This window comes from Oncorhynchus kisutch, linkage group LG15 (genome assembly GCF_002021735.2).
Source record: "Oncorhynchus kisutch isolate 150728-3 linkage group LG15, Okis_V2, whole genome shotgun sequence".
NCBI lineage: Eukaryota > Metazoa > Chordata > Actinopteri > Salmoniformes > Salmonidae > Oncorhynchus > Oncorhynchus kisutch.
In genome coordinates, this window is record NC_034188.2 from 32,625,642 (window position 1) to 32,650,989 (window position 25,348).

At 43.6% G+C, this 25,348-nt stretch overlaps 1 long non-coding RNA gene across 1 annotated transcript; it reads left to right on the forward strand.

Moving 5' to 3' along the window:
* The first annotated feature begins 1,949 nt into the window (after positions 1-1,949).
* LOC109904721 (uncharacterized) lies at positions 1,950-22,809 on the forward strand. The gene is made up of 2 exons (XR_002257206.2): positions 1,950-2,169; positions 22,073-22,809. It is a non-coding gene; the product is annotated as an uncharacterized LOC109904721 (long non-coding RNA).
* The last annotated feature ends 2,539 nt before the right edge of the window (positions 22,810-25,348 follow it).

Sequence of the window (25,348 nt, forward strand, 5' to 3'; positions counted from 1 at the left end):
CAATCAACTCATATACATAAGGGACATGTGTGTGAAAGGATGAGGGGGGGGGGGGGGGGGTTGTATTCCCCAGAATGTTCGTTCTCTCCAACTCACTAAGCAGGAATAATGAGTTCTTGTTAATCCCAGGAAGGGGAAACCAATACCTTCTCCTAGTTCCCACGTCTCACCACCACGTTCAGCATGATTTGTCAATTACCACAGTACTAAGTGCCTTACTTTACCAACTCCCTCCTCCTCCACTACTCATAATGGCATTGTAATTTACTCATTCATTTTGAGGGTTAGTGTCATTATTTGATGAGCTGTTTCATTAACTGAGAGAAAAATACAGTCTGCTTGATTAGTCAATTATTACCCGCCCCCTTTAAATCCCAGACCCCTCCTTCTACGCATTTTATGCTTCTCTAGTGTTTTCATTTCACTAGTAACACTGTTAATGATAAATGCCATGTTATGTTTCAAATCAGAAGTCCAAAAAGCATGAAGATCATAAGCATACTTCAGATGATAAGAATACTCCAAATCCTATTAAAAAGTTGGACTCTTAAGGCTTAGTAACATTGGGAGTTTGAAGTGACTCAAATCATTTCGGGTTTAAATTCAGTTATTTTTCCTGCAGTCTAAGCAGCCTTATAGCACATGGAATCAGATATTTCAAGCCACGTTTCAAACCACCTTTTGTGGGCAGTTCGAAATCAGGTACAAATCTGACTTGTGTCTGAAGGGTCAAATCTGATTTATTTGCCCTGAAGTGGTTTTTAGACTGTTATTTGACATATCTTGTTGCATTACAAGCTCCTCTGTTCACAGTTCTGACAAGAACACGTGGTAGCTAACTGGCTTGTTAATTGTTTACAAAAAAAAGTTAAACAGCTACCTAGCTAGCTAGTTGACTGCTGTGGCTAGCCATCTTATCCTTTCTAGGCTTTAAAGTGTTCTTACACTATCATTTGAAACGTTCAAATCAACTGGGAAATGTCCATGGCAGGTATTATTGTCACCTTAACTTGCTAGATAACTTCTGAGTGATAGGAAGTAGGTGCACCACACCAATCAGTCTACACCACTGCGCACACACCCGTCATTACCTTGACAACTAGCATAGCCATGTTAGCAAATGACTGCTGTCTGAACAAACACAAATTGGAGAAGAAAAAAAACTCAACTGATTTGAGCATGAAGGCCTCAGATACCACAGAGATACGTATTGATTCTCCTAGAAGGAACAAAACGTTGGGTTGTATTAAATATAAATATCCACCATGTTTTGTATCACCTGCTGTTTGAAATCAAAGCACTAATTTGCATATTGATGCTATTTCCCCAGATGTAGCAACAGACAGTCAAATCCATTATTCTCTTCCTCTTATAAAAGAAACAAATCAAAAGAGTTTATGATTGCATGGTGAACATACATTAATTATCTTTGGGCTTTTTGGTGATTGGTCAAATCCTCTGAGTGAAGAGTCAAGTAAGGATTATATTTTGGGAAGGAAGTGGAGGGCACTCAATCCACTTAAGTTAAGGTGCTACCAAAAAATGTGATCATCCTTAAAAAGGCTTAACACTCGCTCGGCATTAATAAAGAATCTCACCACCTCCCCGTGTCCATCTCCTGACAGTGGCGTGTGCTCTCTGTCCTGTCATTAGCTAGTTCCACTCAGCTCTGTCCTGCCTTTGGCTAGTTCCACTCTGCTCTGTCCTGTCATTGGTCAGTTCATCCCACCTCTGTGTGTTTACCTGGGCTGCGTTCAGTATGAAAAAAAAACGGTTCAATTAAACGGAAAATATGCCGTTCTGAACAACCAGTTGAAAAAACGGGGAGTGGTTGGGTTGTGGGTTGGCGAATGCTGTCAGCGTGGCTGTTGCCCTTTAAATATGTCACTCATTGCTTCAAGCCACACTGCGCCATACCCACCAAACAGAGCAAATGTACCTCAAAGTCTGTTCGATTGAGTCGCTCAGTAAAAACCGTCATGCTACGTAACAAATGTTTAATCGAACTGAACGCACCCTGTTGTTCATTCTCATAATCATCACCCTCAGATGCCATTATAGCATTTTGGGGCTATTTAGTAAGGTAGAGAGTGGGGCCAGGAGAGGGAACTCGCTCAGCTCCTTCCAACCCCTGCTCTTGGGTAATAGCATACCCTCTACAGGCGCTTGGTGAGTATGTGAGTCAGATGCTTCTTTGAGAAAATACATGTTTGGTATAATGACTTGTGCTGTGGACACAATGGAAAATCATAGGTCTCAGTAATACTGAGCATGGTTTGACATCATCAACAATGCAAATCAAATCAAAGTTTATTTGTTACGTGCGCCGAATACAACAAGTGTAGACCTTATAGTGAAATGCTTACTTACAGGCTCTAACCAATGGTGTGAAAAAAAGAAGGTCTGTGTGTGTGTATGTAAGTAAAGAAATAAAACAACTGTCACGTTCTGACCTTAGTTCCTTTGTTTTGTCTTTTGTTTTAGTATGGTCAGGGTGTGAGTTGGGTGGGTTGTCTATGTTCGTTTGTCTTTGATTTTCTATTTCTGTGTTTGGCCTGGTATGGTTCTCAATCAGAGGCAGCTGTCAATCGTTGTCCCTGATTGAGTACCATATTTAGGTAGCTTGTTTTCCATTATGTTTTGTGGGTGGTTATGTTCTGTTAAGTGTTGCGTTGCAGCTTATAGGACTGTTCGTTGGTTGTTTATTGTTTTGTTTTCAGTGTCCACGCTGCACCTTGGTCCTCCTCTCCTTCCCCAGACGACAAGCGTTACAACAACAGTAACAAGACATTTGAAAAAAGAGTAGCAAGAGTATATATAGAGACACCTGTTAGTCAGGCTTATTGAGGTAGTATGTACATGTGGGAATGGTTAAAGTGACTGTGCATATATGATGAACAGAGAGTAGCAGAAGCGTAAAAAAGAGGGGTTGGCGGGTGTTGGGACACAATGCAGATAGCCCGGTTAGCCAATGTGCGGGAGCACTGGTTGGTCGGGCCAATTGAGGTAGTATTCACATTAATGTATAGGTAAAGTGACTATGCATATAAGATAAACAGAGTAGCAGCAGCGTAAAAGAGGGGCTGGGGGGCGAAACACAATGCAAATAGTCCGGGTAATCATTTGGTTACCTGTTCAGGAGTCTGTTCAGGAGTTAACCTACAAGCCTAAAATCAATAGTTATGGTAGCCTCAGTGGAGAAAACCTCCAGCTGTGGTATGTTATTACATAAGGTTACGCGCGTGTTCTTTTTTTGCCCAAAGGACAAAGATATCATGGGGCTAATATAAAATCAAAGGGTGACCTAAGGTAGTTAATGGTATAATAGAACAAATATGACATGCCGCTGATTTAATTCTATATTTTCCAGAGGCAAATAGGCATGCTATTCACAGGTTAAACTAATAAGGGAAAAGTCATGCCAGTAACCCGCATGGAAGACAACAACAAAAGAAAAAGAAGAAACAACTCATCCTTAAATCATTGTGTTACTGTAGAGTTCACAGACTGCATGTAATATTCAAATAAGCGTTCATGTTCCTAAGACAGAATACTAAACAGACAAATGTCGACACTCCTTAGATGTTGAAATAATTTGGCTTCTGCTTCACCTGTCATTCTTTTGCATGTAATCACCATAAATGGACTTCTAGTGGTCTTCAACCTAGTTACAGAGTGAAGAAGAAGACTCCAAAAACATCCGTGTTGACATGGTAAGAGTTGCCCAAGGCAACACAAGCTGCCACTGTGTGCATTTCATTACCCACAGCCAAACCAATTGCTAATGCACTGCTACTGGATGTGTGGTACTGGGATGTTATGTTGTTTTCAGTGGGAGTCAGAGTGTGTTTCTGTCTCTGTGTGATGGGTAGGTTAATTTACCTACAGGCCTTTTCCAGTGTGACACAGGTGAAACAAAATCCCAATATTTAGTTGACCCACAGGTGAAACAAAATCCCAATATTTAGTTGACCCACAGGTGAAACAAAATCCCAATATTTAGTTGACCCACAGGTGAAACAAAATCCCAATATTTAGTTGACCCACAGGTGAAACAAAATCCCAATATTTAGTTGACCCACAGGTGAAACAAAATCCCAATATTTAGTTGACCCACAGGTGAAACAAAATCCCAATATTTAGTTGACCCACAGGTGAAACAAAATCCCAATATTTAGTTGACCCACAGGTGAAACAAAATCCCAATATTTAGTTGACCCACAGGTGAAACAAAATCCCAATATTTAGTTGACCATGTAAATGGATTGTTTTTTTAAATGTTTCATCTCCACCTCTGAACATCATGACCTTCTTATCTAGGTGGAACACGGCAAATTTATTGGAGAGGAAAAAAACTATTGCAGCGGTTATCACAGTTTGGATTGTATAAAGACAATTCCTGACGATCAGCCCACATAACTGTGCTGTTGATTTGCTTGGCACAGAAAATGGATCACTACCCCATTCACAGACGCTAACTGCTGTAGCGCCTATTGATGATAGTATTTTCTGACCGGTGGAGTTTTGCTAAGAGCCCGAAGCTATTAACTTTAACATGCGTCGCTTGCGGAACAGTTTTGGAAACATAAGGAACGTGTCTTTCATACAAAAGAGAAATGCTTTTCCAAAAACAAAAGTGAAATTACCACACACCTGTGTAGAGTTAGGTTTCTCACACAGCCATATTTCCATGTTACAGAGCTTGTTTACGGAAAACAGACGGAAGATAGAGTGGACTACCTGTGCTAATTAGCTATCTGTGTCTCTGAACACCTGTGTGTAAATAAACGGAAGACGGACGACACAAACGGTGTTGACACCGGTTAAAATGGTCTACTTTGCACTACTGAATTTATTTTGATGCGATATGAAAGTAGAGGGATTTGTGTTTCTAGAACTGTACCGCAATTTAGAATCGAATACCGTTCAGTTGGAGTATTTGACTCTTTTGGCTTCCAGAGCCAATTTGCCTGTAAACAGAACATGCGAGGTCCTTGGACTATAAGTCCATTATTGAGCTAATGGGTGACTAATATTGTGATAGATTTCCTTCCATCACAATATTTCCTCCCCAAGCCATTGTAGAGTATTGAAACTTAAGCTAGCGGTTAGCTGTTAGCTGCTGTATCTCTTCACTCATACATAGAGCATCAATATTGCCCTCTGCAGTCTTTAAACACCAGAGGGAAGGTTCCTCTTCAATAGCAGCTGTCAGCTGCTCCAAACCACTGATTCAGACACAGTTCTAAACAGCTGATTAGCTGCTACTGTAATTGTTTCTTAACCAAGTGTGGTTAGATGATGGCTGTCATGGATGGGAAGGAGCAATTATGTCGCCATTCTCCCTGATTGTTGGCAACATTGCAGCAATAACGCTTTAAAGCTGTGCTATTATGATTATTGCGGAACAATTATGTTTATTTCAGGCCTCAAGGACGAGTGATTGTTTCTCCGATCGTGGTGATTGTAGAACAGGTTTCCCATGTGGTATTGTAAGAGGAGGTGTGTACAAGGAGACATTGTTTTTGAAGTCACATAAGAGAAAAGCAGTAGTGAGGTGGTAGGATTTTTCACATTTTTACAATGCGGTATTGAAGCCCAGAGAGGTGCACACTCAAGCTGTGTTTGAAAAAGACGCTAAGGCAAAGAGAAAAGAGAGAAAAATAATAGAGAAAAATAATGAACAACAGCAGAGGTCATCTCCAAATATTTTTTTGTTCTTTGTTGTGCCAGCGGGAGATTGTGTACCTACTTCTTTGTCGTTTTCTGTGGTATTGAATTCTTTCATAGAACGTCTCTGATGTTGAATGGATTCTGCCTGTTTAAAGGTTACATCAGCTATCTACAGTTGCTTCTATTCAACCGGAAATGTCAAGAAGGAATTATTCTGTACAAACACCTGGAAAAAACGGTTTAAACTGTGAACTTATATGACTTGCATGTGTTCACTTATTCAACCCCTGTTAGCGGTGGGGAATTGGAAGATTTACAGTCTAGCATTAGTAAGGGGAAATTTAATCAGCATGATTATGATTATGAGCAGGAAGTGGCATATGACTGAGGGGGTGATGTTTCCTCTTCTCTTTGGGCTGATGACCCCTGTGATTCTTCAAATAAAGCTCTGATTCTACTCCGCTTCTATTGTCGAGTCACACAGGGTGAAAGGTCACAGATAAGCTAATAAGGAAGAGCAGACAACTGCAGATCCTCATGGAGCTCATTGAGGAGAGATAGGAGGCTCATTGTTCTCAACTGGCCGGATCTAATTTCTCTGGTCTGGTCTGTGTGGGGTGGACGGTGGAGGGTTCGCATCTCTATGGGGGTTGTGCTGAGCAGGACCATAAACAGGAATGAGTTTTGGGCAAACGCATAGCCTATTAGCTATACAAATGTAATGTTATATCCTCTGAAAGTGTGGCAATATGAGAAATGATTCACACTGACAAGTAGCATTAGCGACTATACAAACAGTTGTAATGATGAATTGCATAAAATCATCAAATCTTTACATAAATATCTATTTTCTGAAATGACATAGTGTTCACGTTTGCATTCCTAGGCATTATTACTCAAGCGCCACACAAACAGACATCATGTTATCACATCCACATGAATTAATAGAATATTAGTTACGATTCTGTATTAATATCGTTGATATAGTTGTAAAAACGGTGGGTAATGGGTAAACTATAAACTCCAGTGTGCGATCGGGATAAAAACAGATCAAATCAAAAACGGATGATATGTTTAGAACTATACTGTTTGCATGTTGATAGCATTTTAATGTTGGCCTATACAAGACAGGCCTTCGATTTTTAACATCTTCGATTTTGTTAAGTTTGACAAGATTAGTAAGTTTGGGTAACCACTAACCTCTGTCTCTGCTTGCTTCCTCTCTCTCTCTGTCCCCTCTGCTTCCTCCTGCATGCATTGCAACCTGCCTAATCCTCACCACCGAGCACCACATCACTGTCTGCCTCAGTAGCCTACTCTGTGTAAAGTTAAGTTATTATGACAACTTATTGAGAATTTTTTGCTTCTGCTGAGGTAGGCTCTGTTTAATGTTAGCTTCTTACTTCAATTCATCCTTCTAGCTGGCTAAGTAATACTAGCCAGAGCCTCTTCAATGTTATTAGAATAAAAGTCTCTGCTGGCAGCTAGCTACCTGACTGATTGACCTACACTACATGACCAAAAGTGCTCGTCGAACATCTCATTCCAAAATCATGGGCGTCAATGTGGAGTCGGTCCCCCCTTTTCTGCTTTCACAGCCTCCACTGGCTCACAGTCGGCGTTCCAATTCATCCCAAAGGTGTTTGATGTGGTCGAGGGCAGGGCTCTGTGCAGGCCAGTCAAGTTCTTCCACACCAATCTCGACAAACCATTTCTGTAAGGAACTCTTCTAACCCCAAACCATAAGACTGCTGAACAATTAATCAAATGGCCACCGGACTATTTACATTGATCCCCCATTCTCCCCCCCTCCCCTCCAATGGCAGGTAGTTTGCCCCCGGTGATGCGTTGTGCAGACCTCACTACCCTCTGGAGAGCCTTACGGTTGTGGGCGGAGCAGTTGCCGTACCAGGCGGTGGTGCAGCCCGACAGGATGCTCTCGATTGTGCATCTGTAGAAGTTTGTGAGTGCTTTTGGTGACAAGCCGAATTTCTTCAGCCTCCTGAGGTTGAAGAGGCGCTGCTGCACCTTCTTCACGATGCTGTCTGTGTGGGTGGACCAATTCAGTTTGTCTGTGATGTGTACGCCGAGGAACTGTATATAGCCTCGTTATTGTTATGTTATTGTGTTACTTTTTATACATTTTTTACAACGTTTTACTTTAGTTTATTTGGTAAATTTGTACTGGAACTAAGGGGCCTAGCCCGAACCATGAATAACAGCCCCAGACCGATATTCCTCATCCACCAAACTTTACAGTGGGCACTATGCATGCGGGCAGGTAGCGTTCTCCTGGTATCCACCAAACCCCGATTCGTCCGTCAAACTGCCAGATGGTGAAGTGTGATTCATCACTCCAGAGAACACGTTTCCACTGTTCCAGAATCCAATGGCGGCGAGCTTTACACCACTCCAGCCGACGCTTGGCATTGCACATTCTTGTTCTTCCTAGACGTGTCCACTTCACAATAACAGCACTTACAGTTGCCTGGGAAGCACCCTAAAGCCAACACCTCATTTGGCCGCCTTTCGTTCCAGTACTCTGCTGCCTGTGACTGGAACGAATTGCAAAAATCGCTGAAGTTGGAGACTTTTATCTCCCTCACCAACTTCAAACATCAGCTATCTGAGCAGCTAACCGATCGCTGCAGCTGTACATAGTCTATTGGTAAATAGCCCACCCTTTTTCACCTACCTCATCCCCATACTGTTTTTATTTATTTACTTTTCTGCTCTTTTGCACACCAATATCTCTACCTGTACATGACCATCTGATCATTCATCACTCCAGTGTTAATCTGCAAAATTGTAATTATTTGCCTACCTCCTCATGCCTTTTGCACACATTGTATATAGACTCCCCCTTTGGTTTCTACTGTGTTATTGACTTGTTAATTGTTTACTCCATGTGTAACTCTTTGTTGTATGCTCACACTGCTATGCTTTATCTTGTCCAGGTCGCAGTTGTAAATGAGAACTTGTTCTCAACTAACCTACCTGGTTAAATAAAGGTGAAATAAAAATAATATTTTAAAAAAACTTACAGTTGCCTGGGGCAGCACTAGCAGGGCAGAAAAGTTATGAACTGACTTGTTGGAAAGGTGACATCCTATGACCGTGCCACGTTGAAGGTCACTGACCTCTTCTGTAAAGCCATTCCACTGCCACTGTTTGTCTGTGGAGATTGAAATGCTGTGTGCTCGATTTTATACACCTGTCAGCCACAGGCGTGGCTGAAAAAGCTGAATCCACTCATTTGAAAGGGTGTCCACATATTTTTTATTTTATTTAACTAGGCAAGTCAGTTAAGAACAAATTCTTATTTTCAATGATGGCCTAGGAACAGTGGGTTAACTGCCTGTTCAGGGGCAGAACGACAGATTTGTACCTTGTCAGCTCGGGATATGAACTTGCAACATTTCGGTTACTAGTCCAACGCTCTAGCCACTAGGCTACCCTGCGTCTATCTACTTGTGCACTCATTCTCAGAGAGTCAGTTTTTGTTTGTTCGGGGGGTGTCTGTACACACGGCAGAAGTTGCGGGATGTTTTATTTTGTTCGGCAAACATCCGTGCCTCTTGAGAGAAAAATCTCTGAGGTAAATCCGGGGGACGCAGGCGGACATAACGAACAAACTGCAGTTCATGATTCCACAATCGTTCTGAGCTTTGATCAACGCTGGGTGCAATGTTTTCTTTATCGTTCACTATGAATACACTGAGTCTACACAACATTAGAGAACACCTTCCTAATATTAAGTTACACCTCCTCACTCCCCCACACACCGCCTCCCACACTTTTGCCCTCAGAACAGCCTCAATTTGTCGAGGCATGACTTTACAGGGTGTCGAAAGTGTTCCACAGGGATACTGGCCTGTGTTGACTCCAATGCTTCCCACAGTTGTGTCAAGTTGACTGGATGTCTTTTGGTGGTGGACCATTTTTGATGCACATGGGAAACTATTGAGCTTGAAAAACCCATCAGCGTTGCAATTCTAGACACATTCATACTGGCGCGCCTGGCACCTGCTACCAAACCCGGTTCAAAAGCACTTAAATCTTTTGTCTTGCCCTTTCACCCTCTGAATGGCACACGTACACAATCCAAGTCTCAATTGTCTCAAGGCTTTAAAATCCTTCTTTAACCTGTCTCCTCTCCTTCATCTGCACTGATGGAAGTGGCTTTATCAAGTGACATCAATAAGGGATCATAGCTTCACTAGTCTATGCCATCCTAATGGTTTTTACACTCTTTCTTCCTGTTTTTGAAATGGTTTCATTTCCATGGGTCCGGACCTCGGTGTACTCATATGTAGTTATGGCCCTGTTGCTGAGGCCAGACCCGACATGTTACCTTGCTCTACTTCCCCCTCGCTTTTCCCCTTGAGGCAGCGTTTGATCTCTGAAAATGTCTAACAAGGACCATTTTAGAGAAGAAACTCCCAGAAAAAGATGACATCAAAGAACACACATTTTAATCAAATATGAGTTGAGAATAGTTCAAACTCTCACCCATCACTTATTGAAAGGAAAACGTTCTTCATTATTTACTTGATCATTTCCACTCTCTCCTTGCCTGCCTAAGTTCTTGTCCTACAAAATAAAGAATCAAAACAAGTAAACAAACATGGCTTGGGAACAGCGTTTGTTGTTCGTCACTATCGCTGTGGTAAACCCTGAAACTGCAGTCCCCGTCGAATCAGAGCTAGTCAAGCATTCACAGATCCCCGTCTCGCTCTCGCTCTCCCTCTCTCCATACTGCTAATAAAGGATGGATGCTCCCTTCAAACTACACAATTGTGACAAAATGGGACTTATCCTCCCTCCCATGTTCCACCACTTGGGGATTATTGTAAGAAAACAAGTGAGAGAAGAGGGTTTAGGGGGGAGGGCCTCCTGGGGTAACCTCGTTAGAGAGAGGGTGGAAATTGAAAGTGGCGAACCAGCCGATGTTGCTTAAGGGTTACAAATTACAACAACACACTGTCAACCTCCAAGACTGCGCTCTTTGATGCGTACACACACACACACACACACACACACACACACACACACACACACACACACACACACACACACACACACAGGCACTTCATGTTTTTGATTTAACCAACCTGGAAGACCAGGTGTATTGAATGTAGGCAATCACTGAACTGATCAATTAGCTCAGTTGGTCAGGTGTGGTGCCAGGATTGGAACAAAATTCTACAGTATCTGTTCTGGAGTTTTAAACAAGTCACAAGAGGAATGTTATTTTGTGTCGTACATACCAGGATATTATGTGTGTTGCGAGTGTGTGTGCCCATGTCTGTATATGGTTGTGTTTTGTTCCTTGTATGTGTTTTTTCTGAGTTATCACTCAGTGTGAGTTCTGGTTATAACTCTGATATCTCACTGACAAAACAGCCAGTCGGAAGGAGAAATTGAGCCAAATTATAACGGTGTGGGGCTGTTAATGTAATGCACCCTGGATAATTGTTGCTGTTGAGTTATGGGCCTGTCTGTTCTGTTTGATACAGATGAGCAGTTTAAATGTTTTCTTTTTCCTGTTTCATTCCAGTTAATCTGGTCAGAGAAGGAAAATCCAGTGAGGCCTACTTCCTTGGCTCTCTCCTACTCTTTCCCCATGGAAAAATCTCAATTGCATACTCCTCGCGTCCTCTCGCCTCGTCTCCTTCTCAAAACCCACTGGAGGAGGAGGTCAGAGGGGAGGGACCTCTGGCTTTCTCATCCAATGGGTTTTGAGAAGGAGACGAGGAGCGGGGACACAAGGAGTATGCAACTGAGATCTTCCCATTGTCTCACTCTGACTCTCCCTGCCTCGCTCCCTGCTAATACTGCCTCCTTCCATCTCTTTCAGTTTCAGCTTAAGCCTATGTGAGCCAGTGAATTTCTGTTAGGTAGTGCACATACAGAAAAGGGTGTATTGGGTTCTGAAATGTACCAGTGTGGATCAGGCTTAATAAGTCTGTGTTAGAGAGAGAGCGTTAAGCTCAGCATGTCTGGTTTGTTTGAACATAGTTTATAAATGGTCATTTAAGCTACTTTGTCTTGTAATGAAACATCTCCCGGCCTTGTTTTTCCTGTGTAACCCTCCCAGCAGCCTGTGATAACAGGACATTCCCATGTCAGAATGGGATTAGGTGATGAGTCAGTCTGTAGGAAAGGGATTCACCATGCTTTCCTGTCCCCTCCTTTCCTTTCCCCTCCCCTCCCTCCCCTCAGAGGGAGCATGTCCATATGAAATGACTCTACTTTTCCCAGTAATCCTATAGTTTGAGTTGCTAGGCCCCAGATGTGGTGGTGGAGTGGGGAGGGAGAACCAGACAAAGAACCAGGCCCACGTAGGGCCAGGCTGGGGACAGAAGGGCCAAGCTCATTAAATAAGCATTAATATGGCTTCCTGTCACACTCTTTGTACTTTTAATGTGGCCTGGCTCCCAAAGGTATTTGTAATGTGACTGCCGCCTGTTGAATGCCACTCTCTCTTTCTTCCTCTGCTCTTTCTCCCTCTTCTCTCCCCCTCTCCCTCCCTCTCTCTCTCTCTCTCTCTCTCTCTGCTGTTGAGTCAGGCAGTGTTTTTTCACATGGCTGTTTGTCTGTCTCGTTGTGTCGATTATACCACCTTTTGGTGTCATCTACACTGTAGACACACCTGCATCATCTTCACAAAAGGTGCTATTATAGATTCTACAGGAAGTCTCTCCCCTTTTGTCATTCCAATCAACAACACGCCCCGTTGTGACAGAGAATGTGTCGTGTACTGAGCGCACCCCGTGGATTCACCTTGACAACATGTTGAGAAGATTATCAGTCAGACATCTGTCTTGTTATCAGAAAACGTGGGATCCCATTGGACCGCCAGTGATCCAGGTGTGTCACCACAACGCCCACAATGCATTGTGCCTGTTTCTTGCTGTGTGTAAAAGCTCTGCGTGTGTATCAACAAGCAAGTATTTGTATGTACACAAAAAACCTCAATGGAACATAAAAGCAGCAGAAAGTCTGCGTTATTATTCAGTCTACTTCAATCGCAGTCATTCGTAGTCTGTATCACCTTGTTCTGGAGTTGTCTTCTGTTGCAGTTCTCTGTTTCTCGTACCAAGTGAAAAGACACGAGGCTGTGTATTATTCCCTATACATGGTGTCTGGCAGGTGTTTGCTGTTGACTTGACAGTGAGTATTCTCTACCGGTGTGTGTATTTTCTCACGCCTGGGATGTGACACAGGTCAAGTAGCAATTGTGGCGGGTCACTCCAGCCAGAGAACCTGCTACTCACCTTTTTTATTGACAAAGAGGCGCCCGATTGGCCCTTGGACAGAAGAGCTGTTACTGTGGCAATCAAGATAGTCCCGGTGAGTGAGCTCCCGCATTGTTCCCCCTGCTCTCCGCGAGAAAAAGTTGAGTGACTCAAAATGAAACCTCAAAGCAAGCCCATTATCTATCTCTCTCTCTTGTCTTTATTTCATTGTTTTTCAACTTTCAAAGTAATGGGGTCTATAGCTTACGAGACATTGCTGTCCCCCCCTTTTTTCTTTCTCTCTCTCTCAATGGCTGTCATTGAAAGGCGAGTGGCCGATCTGTCAAAGTCAGTGTCCTGATGATGCTGGAGACGTGGCAGACAGAGCAATGCTCTGATGCAAAGGTTTGTTTTACTGACCGCCCCATTACATCTTAATGCATCTGTCATTTTTACCCAGTCTGCTCTGCTGCACGGTGCATAGTGATAGCACAACGCCACAGATGACAGACGACGCCACAGAACTGTGTGGGCTTTAGAGGGCGCTGTTTCCCTCGCTCAGATGAAATTGATATTAAAGTAACATAATGATATTTTGGGGGGCAGCCTGGCTTCCGTTGGCATCTATAACCACATGCCACAGGTAGCATACTGTTATCTTTTTAAAACAACTTATTCCTGTCATGTTCATCTTCTGAGGGATACGTAGATGACCATAAACAGAATTTCAACACTGTGGTTTCTTTAGCTGATAGCTTTATATAGTGTGTAGCAGATGAGAAGAAAATGTAAAGATGTTGACTGAAAACTCAGGAGAAGTGACAGAATGAGGTGTTAATATGATATATGACGTTTGAGAACACGTTCTTTAATAATCTTTACTTTATTGGATGCTGTTTAAGTGGAGAGAAAGGAGGTGATTAGTGCTCTCGATTTCTTGAAACCGTGTGGTCTGAGAATAGACAGTGGTAAGCGTGATTATATTTTCTCACTTGTAGGCGGCGAGGAGTAACAACGCGTGGTGAACCTCAGGGTTATTTTTAGCCAGTGGTGCATCTCCACAGAGGATAAGTGTGTTTATGCTTCTTCCTCTGCGTCTCCGAGGTGTCAGGATAAGGCTATCCCCATGGGCCCGGCTGTCAGACACTAAGTCTATGCACCACAACTCAAGGATTCGCACATTTCTCTGAAACACACGGACACATAGCACACACACACACACACAGACAGACGGACGGACGGACGGACAGACAGACGGACGGACGGACGGACGGACACATGGACGGACACATGGACGGACAGACGGACAGACACATGGACGGACAGACACATGGACGGACAGACGGACGGACGGACACATGGACAGACGGACAGACAGACAGACAGACAGACAGACAGACAGACAGACAGACAGACAGACAGACAGACAGACAGACAGACAGACAGACAGACAGACAGACAGACAGACAGACAGACAGACAGACAGACGGACAGACACATGGACGGACAGACACATGGACGGACAGACGGACAGACACATGGACGGACAGACACATGGACGGACAGACGGACAGACGGACAGACACATGGACGGACAGACGGACAGACACATGGACGGACAGACGGACAGACGGACAGACACATGGACGGACAGACGGACAGACGGACAGACACATGGACGGACAGACGGACAGACACATGGACGGACAGACGGACAGACACATGGACGGACAGACGGACAGACACATGGACGGACAGACGGACAGACGGACAGACACATGGACGGACAGACGGACAGACGGACAGACACATGGACGGACAGACGGACAGACGGACAGACACATGGACGGACAGACGGACAGACGGACAGACACATGGACTGACAGACGGACAGACACATGGACTGACAGACGGACAGACGGACAGACACATGGACGGACAGACGGACAGACGGACAGACACATGGACGGACAGACGGACAGACGGACAGACACATGGACAGACAGACAGACAGACACATGGACGGACACACACACACAGAGACAGGCATGGACATGGCTGGATACAAACACACACACACACACACACACACACACACACACACACACACACACACACACACACACAGAGACATGGGTGGACACATATATAAGCACAAACAAAGGATGAGGTCAACTCCTAAATATCTTCACATAATAACAGTATGCAGGACAAACACACACAAGCATGCTTACGCATAAACAGACAGATACACCAGAGCCTATATATTTATTCAGTGTCACAGCGGACCACCTGTGTGTGTATCCGTGTCTCTGTGGGGTTAATATGATAGAGGGAGGGTACTGCTGATATGAGGGGCTCAGATTTCCCCTGAGACTCTGTAGTCCATAGTGTCCACTGCACAAAACCATGACTGTATTATAACACCGCTGGCAGTGACACACACACACACACACACACACAGGGGATCCATTCTCTCCAGAGTCATCAATGATTAATGTCCAAAGCCAAGCCACATCACAGAGCCAGGCTGGCAAAATGACAAGGAACAGCGTGGGCTAGCCCAAGCCATCCGGTGTTTGTTTCTCTCTCTCTCTCTCTCTCTCTCTCTCTCTCTCTCTCTCTCTCTCTCTCTCTCTCTCTCTCTCTCTCTCTCTCTCTCTCTCTCTCTCTCTCTCTCTCTCTCTCTCTCTCTCTCTCTCTCTCTCTCTCTCTCTCTCTCTCTCTCTCTCTCTCTCTCTCTCTCTCTCTCTCTCTCTCTCTCTCTCTCTCTCTCTCTCTCTCTCTCTCTCTCTCTCTCTCTCTCTCTCTCTCGCTCAATCAGCAGCCGTAACTTTACATTTACCTGTCGCTCTACTATGTTGTGCTGTAATTGTAGAGATAAAGCATTGGGTAAACACTGTAGTAGTAAAGAGTTAGGATCTGGCAAAGTGCTTGGCTCTTGAGCTTGTTTGTCACAAATGGCCAGGAGAGTGTGTTGGGGTCATGTTTTTGGAAGAGTTCATACTGGGAAAACCAACAACAGCAAAAGGCCACATTTGTCAAAACCTTGATTTACTAATTTGATATGCAGCTGGGAAATTGAATGGTAACAGAATTACGCTTTAACTCAGATTGTTCCCTTTAAAATATATGCCAAACAAAAACCATTGATTTCAAAGTTTAACAATCCATACAACTCTATGCAAAAGGAGAATTTTGAACAATTTACAGAAAATTTAACAAAAACACAATTATTGGAAGAAGTGTGCAAAATTTGGTAACAGAATTATTATTTTAAAAAATGGCTTGGTTTTTTATGCGACAACGTTGTCCAAAAACTATGAATTACGATTCAAAGATGTTTGCAGAAAGAATGGGGTGTCAGCTATGACATGACAACTTGAGTGTTTCTCAAGATGCATACTACCATGCTCCACACTCCCATTCTCTGAGTGCGTACTTCGAGGGCATTCTCTAGAGTAAATTCTTAATAGGACAAGAGTGTGGAGAACGCATACATTTAACCTTACACTCCCATGCTTCTGCATTACTTTTGACCTTTTAGAGTAAAATGCATCATCAATTGCTGTACAGAAACTTGGTTAGCGAAAGTAGCTAGCTAATCTAAGTAACTTTAGCAAGACACTACTTGTGTTTGTATTATATGCATTAGCTTGCAACATTTGTAACATAATGCTGATATAGAACATTCACATAGATAGCTAATGACCCTACTTGTCTACTAGCAAAAGGTAACTTGCTGCTAGTGCAGTAGCATTCCCAAGTCATCATCCATGGTTATTTAGCAAGCTGCCTAAGTTAGCTGGCTAGCTAAGCTATCACTTGTCATGATCGATGGGTATATGGGCTACTACACAGCAACCCTGGTAAAGCATGTCAGTGTAACCTGGTGCTAGCTACGCTACAAATAAACATCCGGATGATACACGGACCCTACAGCTAGGAGAATATCTTTCCAGAAGAGGGCAGCTAGACGGCGGTAGCGGGCGGTAGCGGGAGGAAGCACTGAGAGAGTATCTCTTGTGGGACTTCCCAGTGACTACAACCAGTTGTGGTTGGCTGATATTATCACACAGTCAGCACTGGTCACCATCCTCAATGTCAGATTGTATTTTTTGAAGTGACCGGGCAGGAGTTGGGACACGAGAATCTACCAATCCATTTAGCCTTATGGATTTACTATTGGGTTGCGATCTACACACACTACAGTGGGTATTGTAGGCAGGTAAACATGCCAAAATTAACACAGAATGTATTTATTAACGTAAAATATTTATCAAGATAACATTTTGTAGTCAGGCAACATATGAGATGTGAATAGGCAGCATTTCATTCCGACATCGTGGGTTATTTTATCTTGCTATAGCCCAAATTAATGTCCACCATTGATTTCAAGAAATGTTGCACAGTTTTTACGTGGTTGCGTCATATTTCTGTCGATACTTTTCATTGAAGCTTGAATCGATGCATGCTTTGAAATGTGTACAAGCGGAGTAGGCATCCAAGATGTTACCTCCATGCTTCCTTTCGCTTCCTTTGATTTGGACTCCGACTGATGCATTCTCCAATTTGTGTGCTCGGAACACGGTAGTATGCACATTGAGAAACCCCACTTGAGTTGAAAACAAATGTTTTGGTTGTTGAACTACAATAGGATAAGTGGATTTACATCTGGTAATGCAACTACAGTAACGGAATTACACCACTGGTCCCTGATCTGTAATAGAAATACATAATTCTGGATAATAATATCATTTTGTTCATGGTGATGTATCCTAAATGAGTACAGGTAGAAATATGCAATATCCTCATTTTGCATATGTGGTTGTTATTCTACACACCGGCTAGTATTCGAATGACCTCCACCCCCCAAACAAGATCACATTTGGTTGATCCGGACCCGACCAAATCTGAAACCAATCATAGATGTGTTTCACAAGTCAAGACAGTACAGTACAGTACAGTACAGTACAGCACAGCACAGTAGAGTAAGGAATACTACAGTAAAGTCAGAAGTTTACATACACCTTAGCCAAATGCCAGGTCGCAATTGTAAATGAGAACTTGTTCTCAACTTGCCTACCTGGTTAAATAAAGGTGAAATAAAAATAATAATAAAAAAAAATACATTCAAACTCAGTTTTTCACAATTCCTGACATTTAATCCGAGCAAGAATTCCCTGTCATTAGGTCAGTTAGGAACACCACTTTATTTTAAGAATGTGAAATGTCAGAATAATAGTAGAGAGAACTATTTATTTCAGCTCTTATTTCTTTCATCACATTCCCAGTGGGTCAGAAGTTTACATGCACTCAATTAGTATTTGGTAGCATTGCCTTTAAATTGTTTAACTGGGTCAAACATTTCGGGTAGACTTCCACAAAGCTTCCCACAATAAGTTGGTTGAATTTTGGCCCATTCCTCCTGACAGAGCAGGTGTAACTGAGTCAGGTTTGTAGGCCTCCTTGCTCGCACATGCTTTTTCAGTACTGCCCACAAATGTTCTATAGGATTGAGGTCAGGGCTTTGTGATGGCCACTCCAATACCTTGACTTTGTTGTCCTTAAGCCATTTTGCCACAACTTTGGAAGTATGCTTGGGGTCATTGTCCATTTGGAAGACCCATTTGTGACCAAGCTTTAACTTCCTGACTGATGTCTTGAGATGTTGCTTCAATATATCCACATAAATGTCTTCCTCATGAAGCCATCTATTTTGTGAAGTGCACCAGTCCCTCCTGCATCAAAGCACCCCCACAACATGATGCTGCCACCCCTGTGCTTCCCGGTTGGGATGGTGTTCTTCGGCTTGCAAGCCTCCCCCTTTCTCCTCCAAACATAACAATGGTCATTATGGCCAAAAAGTTATATTTTTGTTTCATCAGACCAGAGAACATTTCTCCAAAAAGTATGATCTTTGTCCCCATCTGCAGTTGCAAACCATAGTCAGATTTTTTTATGGCGGTTTTGGAGCAGTGGCTTCTTCCTTGCTGAGCGGCCTTTCAGGTTATGTCAATATAGGACTCGTTTTACTGTGGATATAGATACTTTTGTACCTCTTTTCTGCCAGAATCTTCACAAGGTCCTTTGGTGTTGTTCTGGGATTGATTTGCATTTTTCGCACCAAAGTACGTTCATCTCTAGGAGACAAAACGCCTCTCCTTCCTGAGCGGTATTGTCACGGCTGATGGAAGAAGCGGACCAAGGTGCAGCGTTGTGAGCGTACATTTCCTTTAAGGTCAGGGCGTGACAGGAGCCCCCCCCCCCCAAAGGTGCGGACTCCGGCCGCAAAACCTATAGGGGAGGGTCTGGGTGGGCGTCTATTTGCGGTGGCAGCTCTGGTGTGGGACGTGGACCCCGCTCCACCTCAGGCTTGGCCCACTTAAGTGGCGCCTCTAGAGCGGGGACCCTCGCCGCCGACCCCGGACGGGGGACCCTCGCAGCAGGGCCCGGGCTGGAGGGCGCCTCTGGCAGCTTCGGACAGGAGGATGCCTCTGGCTCCTACGGACAGGGTGGCGACTCTGGCAGCTCCGGACAGGGGGGTGACTCTGGCAGCTCCAGACAGAAGGCAGGCACAGGACTCACCGGGCTGGGGAGACAAACAGGAGACCTGGCTCTGGGAGCAGGCACAGGACTCACCAGGCTGGGGAGACATCCAGGAGGCCTCTTGCTTGGCCGAGGCACCGGATACACTGGGAGGTGGAGGCGCACTGGCGGTCTTGAGCGCAGAGCTGGCCCCACCCATTCTGGCTTAAATAATAGCTTTAAATACTATCTCGGGTGGATGTTATCTAAGATCCCCTTTCCATCTTTTTGACTATGACGCTATTTCAGATTACTCAGACGTTTTTCTCACACTGTACAAAATGATTTATGAAAACTTGCTTGGTAGGTCGATGTCCTCATTGTGGTTTTACGTTTATTTGAATATTTATGAAATGCATGTTGTTATATTTGGTAGCACTTATTTGTTTTTCCTTCGCCCCCAACCACATTTGATGCGTGGAACGGATGTGAGTGGGGCCAGGTCTACATAAGGGTGCTAATTTAAAAAACTCACAAAGCTCTGACAAAAGCCGTGAGGCTGATACGTAAAGCTTATGAACACTCCTGTTGTGTTCCGGTCGAATTGGACCGATTTATAAGTTTTCTCTCTGAAAAAGGTAGTTTATTTAAACAGATTATCATAAGCTTCCATGACTTTGTCCACACAGAGCATCTGAACACACAACATACATTTAGATGATTTTCATTACGTTTTGGGTGTTTTATTTAACTTTTTTACACCTGTGGTGTTCCAGGTCAAAAATGACTGGTCATTAGAAAATAATGGGTGGGACTACAGTGTATACAATTTAGTTCAGGCACATGCCCATTCATCAGATGGACATACTTCCTCTCCCAGACCCCCACTTGCATGTGTTCGAGCACACACACACACCTCACTCCCCTTCTTGGCTTCCATGGCAACCCCCATGGGAACCTTTCCCCAATACAATCTTTCCCCCACGGGAACCACACCTGTTGGCATTCTCACAAACAATCACAACATTGTTTCACTAATATCTATATATTTTCTCGCAGCTCTGGTATATAGCTTTTCATTCATTCTCTGGCTGAACATTGACCAAACAATATACTGTATGTGAGGCGCTTGATCATAGCTTTGATAATGACACTGGTGAGGAGGGGAAAGGCCAGGTAACTGACAGTGAAGATTCATTATAGGAGGAAGTGTCAGAAGTTGAAGACAACACAGAATATGATCCAGACCAAGAGACAACCGATGTGGAACCATCCAGTGATGAGGAAGAGGGCCCTGCTGAGGCTGTTACATTCCAGTGATGAGGAAGAGGGCCCTGCTGAGGCTGTTACATTCCGGTCAAAGAATGGAATTGTTCTGGTCTTCATCCTCACCTGAGAGAAGAGTTAGGCTGTCGCCTGAAAATTTTATCAGGATGACCACAGGGCCAACGAGATACGCCATATCCCAGGTTGATGACATAAAATCCTGCTTCGAATTGTTCCTGATAGAGTCAATCGAAACTACAGTGATAAACATGACCAACTTGAAGAGGAGACGTGTTTACAAATACAACTGGAAGGAGGTAGACCAGACAGACATCCAAGCATACATGGGTCTCTTGATTTTGGCTGGTGTGTACAGATCCAGAAACAAATTACCACCAGGTTATGGGATGCAGAGTCTGGTCGGGAAATTTTCCGTGCCACTGTGTCACTCCAGACATTTCAAGTGTTGTCACAGGTGATTCGCTTCGACAACCGTGAGTCAAGACCAGGCCGCCGTCAACAAGACAAGCTGGCAGTGATCCGAGAGGTCGGGCACAAGTGGGTGGAGCGCCTGCCACTCATCTATAACCCATGTCCAGACATCACAGTGGATGAGTGCCTGATCACTTTTAGGGGACGCTGCACAATCAAACAGTATATGCCAAGCAAACCGTCTAAATATGGAATGAAGATATGGGCAGCAAGTGATGCCAGAACAAGTTATGCCTGGAACATGCAGGTTTACACTGGGAAACCAGAATGGAACCAGGGGAAGCGGGTGGTCCCGGAAATGACTGCAGGTCTCCAGGGGCACAACATAGCATGTGACAATTTCAGGAGCTGCTCCCAAAAGAATGACCATGGTGGGGACGGTCAGAAGGAACAAGTCTGAGTTGCCTCCTGCCTTACTCACTACCGAGGACAGGGATCGATTTTCCTCTAAATTTGCCTTCACCGATACACACACTCTTGTGTCCTACTGCCCGAAGGAAAAGAAGAATCTGCTCCTGATGACAACTCTGCACAGGGATGCCGCTGTGAGTACCTGGGAGGACAAGAAGCCCAACGCTGTTCTGGATTTCAACAGGAACAAAGAGGATCTGAAAAACATGATAAATGGTGTTACTTTTTATCTTTCAAGTCTCATGTACTTTTTTTCTATTAGCAGATTGTTTTATCTGCACCATAAAAATAAGACATGTTGTTGTTTGGTGAAATGAATTTGTGAACAATATGGAGTAAATTCTATTCATTTTAATATGTAAATATGTTTTAGATGTGGTACATTCACATTACTATGCAAGACATGAAGTATCACTTGTATGTACTCATTATTTTATTTACTGATTGTTGCACTTTTGCAGGTTACCGGCTCATACTCTTGTAAGAGGATGACGGCACGTTGGCCCAGGGTGGTGTTCTTCAACATCCTAGATGTGTCGGCCTACAATGCGTTCCTGGTGTGGATGGAGGTGAATCCAGGCTGGAAGCAGGGGAAATTCTTCTAGGGGAGACTATTCCTTGAAGAGTTGGGGAAAGCCATGGTGGCACCCCTCATTCAAAGGTGCCAACGCCTTCCTCAAACACCATGCTCTGCTGGATCGGTGAGAGATATACAAGGGCCAGAAGCAAGATCTACGGCCGCCAGAGACAGAAGGGACAAAAGGAAGAGGTGCAATCTGTGTGCACCAAGAGATGTCAAAACGAGCATTAAGTTTCCTAAATGCAGTGCATATATTTACAAGGCACATGCAGCAACCGCCACGTGTTGTCCAGCATGTGGATGAGAACAACACAAAATGTAACCACCATTGATTGACAGATTGTGAACATGTTAATGTTTTTGTTATTGTTAGTAATACTGTTATTGTTACTGTTGTTCTTTAATGTGTTCAGACATTCATTTTGTAATATAGTCATGTTTTAATGTGTAGTTTTGGGCCTATGTCCTTTCTTTACTAATAAAGTCATAACGGGCAGTTTTGACCGGGAACATAACGTGTTATTGTGCCACTATTTAAACATTTGAAATGGTTTTGAAACAAATGTCCTTGTTAAACTTTGACACAAAGTAGTCTGTGATAAATAGCACAATATGTTTCATCTGAGTATTTGTTATAGTCAAACTAATCCATACATGATGCTTTTTATAACTTAAAAACAAGTTGTATAAGCTCTGGTCAATGAAGCCATAAATAGCAAGTAGTTGTTAAAAACTTGTAATGTTCACAAGAACTTAAGTTGATAGAAAAAGATCTAACACCACATTAGGTGATAATATATGTATTATTATGGATTTATAATCAGCTATAATGGGGTGGTCATTTTGGACCGGGAACACATAATTAATTAACATGAAACGAACACAACAGGAGAGCAGTGTGCAGGTTCCTTCTCTTTTCTCCCCATCTGTTTCCGTACAAATCAAAACTTTTGCTTCATACAATTTTGGGGGGATGGAACATGTTAGAAAATGTTTTATATGCTTTCATTAAAATATATATATAGACTCTTAGCTTTCATTTGAAAACCAATTTGACCATGCTGCTATAAACGTCCCATGTTGGTTCTCAGGGGTCCATTTTACATGGAAATGCCCAGCTGTTTAATTGGTATATACAAATAGTTTTATATGGGTATTCGGTGTTCTGACAGATGCTTTTGAATGTTAACACTGGTAGAAGAAACACCAGGTTCTTTATTTGTTTGGTTCTCTGTGTGTATGCAGTTTCACTGGCCTGCCCCTGAATCACAGATGGCAGAGGCATTGGGGAGCCATTCTGTGTCAGACCCTCGCGGGGCCCATTTTGTTCCTTTTAAAGAAAAGGAGTTCATCCTGAATAATCCTTAATTAGCCCTGTGGCATTTAGAGCACACTCTCACTTCCCTCACCTAGCCCCCCCACTAGCTCCTAGCTTTCTGCTTAAACACTATTGATCTATGGGATTGCAGTGGTGCAGCGGGGTGTGTGTGTATGACTTTAAAACAGCGTGAAGCAGTGACTCTTTAATATACTTGCACTCAATCACAGACTCTCTCTTTCTCTCTCACACGCACACACACACACACACACACACACACACACACACACACACACACACACACACACACACACACCAGACAAGAGGACGGAAAATAACAATAGTTTAGAGGTCGTTTCTGCTGTGTTGGTTCTAGTATTTGGTGGGCTGCTTGTTTCATTACTACATCTTTACTGAAACTATGTCCAATGGCTTCAAATGCCCTCTGCTGCTCTTTTGAAAAATAACTTGGCTTTATCTCTTATAAGACATCTACTTTGTTTACAGTGGAAACGTGAGATAGAAACGAAGTTGCTACTAAATGTTGAAAGTATGCGGACAGATGGAGGGAGTCTTTGGTCGTGACAGCGTGGCATCCTTGGCTTCTGATGCCAAGGCTGTGATGGTGAGTTTGTGGGCGTTTTGCCCGGCTTTTGCCAATCAGGAGTGACACGAACTCAGACACGCATGTTCTTCCAGCAGCCTCTCGGAATTAGATAGTCAACGGGAATCACACATACACAGGGAGCGTACACAGACACACTCACACATATACGCATACACACAGACACATGTACACAAACAAGCACGAGGGCAAGCACGTAGAAACACACACACAACAACACACACTCAAACATGCACACAAATCACTCACACAGAGAGAGAAGAGAGCACAGCAGCAGCAGTTGGCAGGATGGTCTTACATTACACTAATCCTGTGTCCATTGAGCCCAATCTCTCCCTCGCCCCAGGGAGGGGGAAGATCAGCCAGCATCTGTTTCCCCCTATCCCCCCCATCCCTCCATTCCTCCATCCATCCCTCTCTCTATCTGTCTATCTATCAGATTGTCTGTCGCAGCCAGGTCACCTGTGATACAAGTCAGTATTTGATGTCGGGAGATGATGTGGAAACTGGCCACTAGGGTCAACAGTGAGTATAGGTTACGGTTTTGCTTGGGCGTCGTGGATGGGGATTGGCGTTAGCATCTACCTCTGATTCAAAAGGTTGCGAGTTCAAATCCAGAGAGAGTCTTAAAACAGCAACCTATCTCAAACCTTAACCATTTGGAGTTAATGCCTAAACTTAATCCAAAACTTAAAAATCCGTGGGGTTATGCCTAAACTTAGCCTTAAACACTTTGAACACAGTCTGTTTCTATAATTATAAATAGCTGGTCGATAAGTTAGTTCATAGTCTGCCATACACTCAAAGCATGGGAACACCACCATAACATACACACACGTCTGTGCAACACAGAGAATTTACCCGAGCCTGAGAGGGTATTTTCTCCCCAGATAGTGTACCCTCCTTGGCTATGAGAGGGTCATTTGACTGGGTGTCTGCATTTGCAGGATTTGCTGTTTAGGCATTTTTTTCCTGTAAGCAATAGTATCGCACTGTAATATTCCAGAGTTGACTGTTATGAACATCATTGTGTTCAAATATTTATCTGGAGTTAAACACAGGCCTGGTTGTAATGAAATGTTTTACATTTTAGTCATTCAGCAGATGCTCTTATCCAGAGCAATAAGGGTTAAGTTTCTTGCTCAAGGGCACATTGACAGATTTTTTCATCTAGTTGGCTCGGGGACCCGAACCAGTGACCTTTTGATTTCTGG